Source organism: Arachis stenosperma, chromosome 9 (genome assembly GCF_014773155.1).
Source record: "Arachis stenosperma cultivar V10309 chromosome 9, arast.V10309.gnm1.PFL2, whole genome shotgun sequence".
Classification (NCBI taxonomy): Eukaryota; Viridiplantae; Streptophyta; class Magnoliopsida; order Fabales; family Fabaceae; genus Arachis; species Arachis stenosperma.
In genome coordinates, this window is record NC_080385.1 from 23,302,284 (window position 1) to 23,307,099 (window position 4,816).

A 4,816-nucleotide genomic window follows, 5' to 3' on the forward strand; every position below is an offset into this window, starting at 1 on the left:
ATGTCGAACGGTCTGAGCGATCACTGTTGAGCGGATAATTTATACGCTTTTTGGTATTGTTTTTAGGTAGTTTTTAGTAAGTACAAGCTACTTTTAGGGATGTTTTTATTAGTTTTTATGTTAAATTCACATTTCTAGACTTTACTATGAGTTTGTGTGTTTTTCTGTGATTTCAGGTAATTTCTGGCTGAAATTGAGGGACTTGAGCAAAACTCTGAAAAAGGCTGACAAAAGGACTGCTGATGCTGTTGGAATCTGACCTCCCTGCACTCAAAATGGATTTTTTGGAGCTACAGAACTCCAATTGGCGCGCTCTCAATGGCGTTGGAAATTAGACATCCAGAGCTTTCCAGCAATATATAATAGTCCATACTTTATTTGGGGATTGACGACCTAAAGTGGCGCTCAACGCCAAGTACATGCTGCTGTCTGGAGTTAAACGCCAGAAACACGTCACAACCCGGAGTTGAACGCCAGAAACACGCTATAACTCAGCGTTCAACTCCAAGAAAAGCCTCAGCTCATGGATAGATCAAGCTCAGCCCAAGCATACACCAAGTGGGCCCCGGAAGTGAATTTATGCATCAATTACTTACTCATGTAAACCCTAGTAGCTAGTCTAGTATATATAGGACATTTAACTAATGTATTAGACGTCTTTTGACTATTTGGTCTTATCTTTTGACCATTCGGTCTTTTGATCATTTAGGGGGCTGGCCATTCGGCCATGCCTGAACCTTTCACTTATGTATTTTCAACGGTGGAGTTTCTGCACACCATAGATTAAGGGTGTGGAGCTCTGCTGTACCTCAAGTTTCAATACAATTACTATTATTTTCTATTCAATTCTCCTTATTCTTATTCCAAGATATACGTTGCACTTCAACTTGATGAATGTGATGATCCGTGACACTCATAATCATTCTCACCTATGAACGCGCGTGACTGACAACCACTTCCATTCTACTCTAGGCCGGGTGCATATCTCTTAGATTCCCCAACAGAATCTTCGTGGTATAAGCTAGATAGATGGCAGCATTCATGGGAATCCGAAAAGTCTAACCTTGTCTGTGGTATTCCGAGTAGGATTCCGGAATTGAATGACTGTGACGAGCTTCAAACTCCTGAAGGCTGGGCGTTAGTGACAGACGCAAAAGAATCAAGGGATTCTACTCCAACCTGATTGAGAACCGACAGATGATTAGCCGTGCTGTGACAGAGCATTTAGACCATTTTCACTAAGAGGATGGGATGTAGCCATTGACAACGGTGATGCCCTACATACATCTTGCCATGGAAAGGAGTAAGAAGGATTGGATGAGTAAGTAGTGAAGCAGAGTTTCAGAAGGAGCACAGCATCTCCATACACCTATCTGAAATTCCCACCATGGAAATACATGAGTAACTTTATCTTTATTTTATGTTTATTATTTATTATTAATTTTCGAAATTCCATAATCAATTATTATCTGCCTGACTGAGATTTACAAGATGACCATAGCTTGCTTCATACCAACAATCTCTGTGGGATCGACCCTTACTCACGTAAGGTTTATTACTTGGACGACCCAGTACACTTGCTGGTTAGTTGAACGGAGTTGTGTCCACACATAGCAAAGAGCCATAATAATGATTCCATACAATAACAAAGAGTACTACATTGATGTGATCACAATTTCGTCCACCAAGTTTTTGGCGCCGTTGCCGGGGATTGTTCGAGTATGGACAACTGACGGTTCATCTTGTTGCTCAGATTAGGTAATTTTCTTTTCAAAAAGTTTTCAAAAATTTTTCAAAATTTTTCTTTTCTTTTTCGTTTTTCTAATAATGTTTTTCGAAAAAATTAAAGAAAATACAAAAAAATCATAAAATCATAAAAACCAAAAATGTTTTGTATTTCTTGTTTGAGTCCTGAGTCAATTTTTAAGTTTAGTGTCAATTGCATGCTTTAAAAATTTTTCTTGCATTTTTCGAAAATCTCATGCATTCATAGTGTTCTTCATGATCTTCAAGTTGTTCTTGACAAGTCTTCTTGTTTGATCTTGATGATTTCTTGTTTTGTGTTGTTTGTTGTTTTTCATGTGCATTTTTCGTTTGTTAGAGTCCATGCATTAAAGATTTCTAAGTTTGGTGTCTTGCATATTTTCTTTGCATCAAAAATTTTTCAAAAATATGTTCTTGATGTTCATCATGATCTTCAAAGTGTTCTTGGTGTTCATCTTGACATTCATAGTGTTCTTGCATGCATCATGTGTTTTGATCCAAAATTTTTAAGTTTTGGGTCATGTTTGTGTTTTTTCTCTCTCATAATTAAAAATTCAAAAATAAAAGAAATCTTTTCCTTATTTTTCTCATAATTTTCGAAAATTTGAGTTGACTTAGTCAAAAATTTTCAAAATTAGTTGTTTCTTACAAGTCAAGTCAAATTTTCAATTTTAAAAATCTTATCTTTTCAAAATCTTTTTCAAAAATCATATCTTTTTTATTTTTTTTTCTATTTTTCAAAAATTTTAAAAATCTTTTCTAAAATTATTTTCAAAATCTTTTCCTTATCTTTATATCAAATTTTCGAAAACTCACTAACAATTAATGTGATTGATTCAAAAATTTGAAGTTTGTTACTTTCTTGTTAAGAAAGGTTCAATCTTTAAGTTCTAGAATCTTATCTTGTAGTTTCTTGTTAGTGAAGTAAGTAATTTCAAATTTTTGAATTAAATCTTTTTATCTTTTATCTTATCTTTTTCAAAAATTTTATCTTTTTCAAAATTTGATTTCAAAATATCTTATCTAACTTCTTATCTTCTTATCTTTTCAAATTTTGATTTTAATATCTTTTTCAACTAACTCTTTGACTTTGTGTTTGTTTCTTATCTTTTTCAAAACTACCTAACTATTTTCCCCTTTCTAATTGTCGAAAATATCTCATCTCTTTTTCAAAAAATTCTTTTTTTGTTTTAAATTTTAATTTTAATCTTATCTTATCTCTAATTTTCGAAAATTACTAACCCCTTTTTAAAATTTTTTTCGAATTTTCTATCTCTTCTCTCTTACTCTATTTAATTATTTAATTACTAATACTTCTCTTCACCTCTCTCCATCTAAATATCCGAACCCACTCTTCTTCATTCTTCTCCCCTTTCTTCTTCTACTAACATAAAGGAATCTCTATACTGTGACATAGAGGATTCCTCTTCTTTTCTTGTTTTCTTCTCTTTCATATGAGTAGGAACAAGAAAAAAGGCACTCTTGTTGAAATTGATCCCGAACCTGAAAGGACTCTGAAGAGGAAATTAAGAGAAGCTAAATTACAACAATCTAAAAGGTAACCTTTCAGAAATATTAGAACAAGAGAAGGAGATGGCAGCCGAACCCAACAACAATAATGCAAGGAGAATGCTTGGTGACTTCACAAAACCCACGTCCAAATTTGATGGAAGAAGCATCTCCATTCCTGCCATTGGAGCCAATAATTTTGAGCTTAAGCCTCAACTAGTTGCTTTAATGCAACAGAACTGCAAGTTTTATGGACTTCCATCTGAAGATCCTTACCAGTTTTTAACTGAGTTCTTGCAGATTTGTGAGACTGTTAAGACGAATGGAGTTGATCCTGAAGTCTACAGACTCATGCTTTTCCCTTTTGCTGTAAGAGACAGAGCTAGAATATGGTTGGATTCACAACCTAAGGATAGCCTGGACTCTTGGGATAAGCTGGTCACGGCTTTCTTGGATAAATTCTTTCCTCCTCAAAAGCTGAGCAAGCTTAGAGTGGATGTTCAGACCTTCAAACAAAAAGATGGTGAATCCCTCTATGAAGCTTGGGAAAGATACAAGCAGTTGACCAAAAGGTGTCCATCTGACATGTTTTTAGAATGGACCATATTAGATATATTCTATTATGGTCTATCTGAGTTTTCGAAAATGTCATTGGACCATTCTGCAGGTGGATCCATTCACCTAAAGAAAACGCCTGCAGAAGCTCAAGAACTAATTGACATGGTTGCAAATAACCAATTCATGTACACTTCTGAGAGGAATTCCATGAATCATGGGACACCTCAGAAGAAAGGAGTTCTTGAGATTGATGCTCTGAATGCCATATTGGCTCAGAACAAAGTGTTGACTCAGCAAGTCAACATGATCTCTCAAAGTCTGAATGGATGGCAGAATGCATCCAACAGTACTAAAGAGGCAGCTTCTGAAGAAGCTTATGATCCTGAGAACCCTGCAATAGCAGAGACAAATTATATGGGTGAACCTTATGGAAACACTTATAATTCATCATGGAGAAATCATCCAAATTTCTCATGGAAGGATCAATAAAAGCCTCAACAAGGCTTTAACAATGGTGGATGCAATAGGCTGAGCAATAGCAAGCCTTTTCCATCATCTTCTCAGCAACAGACAGAGAATTCTGAACAAAACACTTCTAATTTAGCCAATGTAGTCTCTGATCTGTCAAAGGCCACTTTCAGTTTCATGAGTGAAACAAGATCCTCCATTAGGAATCTGGAGGCACAAGTGGGCCACCTGGGTAAGAAAGTCATTGAAACTCCTCCCAGTATTCTCCCAAGCAATACAGAAGAGAATCCAAAAGGAGAATGCAAGGCCATTGATGTGATCAATATGGCCGAATGCACAAGGGAGGAGGAGGACGAAAATCCTAGTGAGGAAGACCTCCTGGGACGTCTCTCAAGCAAGAGGGAGTTTCCTATTAAGGATCCAAAGGAATCTGAGGCTCATATAGAGACCATAGAGATTCCATTAAATCTCCTTCTTCCATTCATGAGCTGATAAACGAAATTCAGCATGCCGATTT

The 4,816-nt window shown here is 35.9% G+C and overlaps 1 non-coding gene across 1 annotated transcript; it reads right to left on the reverse strand.

The window, feature by feature from the left end:
* Nucleotides 1-3,756: 3,756 nt before the first annotated feature.
* On the reverse strand, nt 3,757-3,860 carry LOC130952501 (small nucleolar RNA R71). The gene has a single exon (XR_009074680.1). It is a non-coding gene; the product is annotated as a small nucleolar RNA R71 (small nucleolar RNA).
* Between the last annotated feature and the right edge of the window lie 956 nt (nt 3,861-4,816).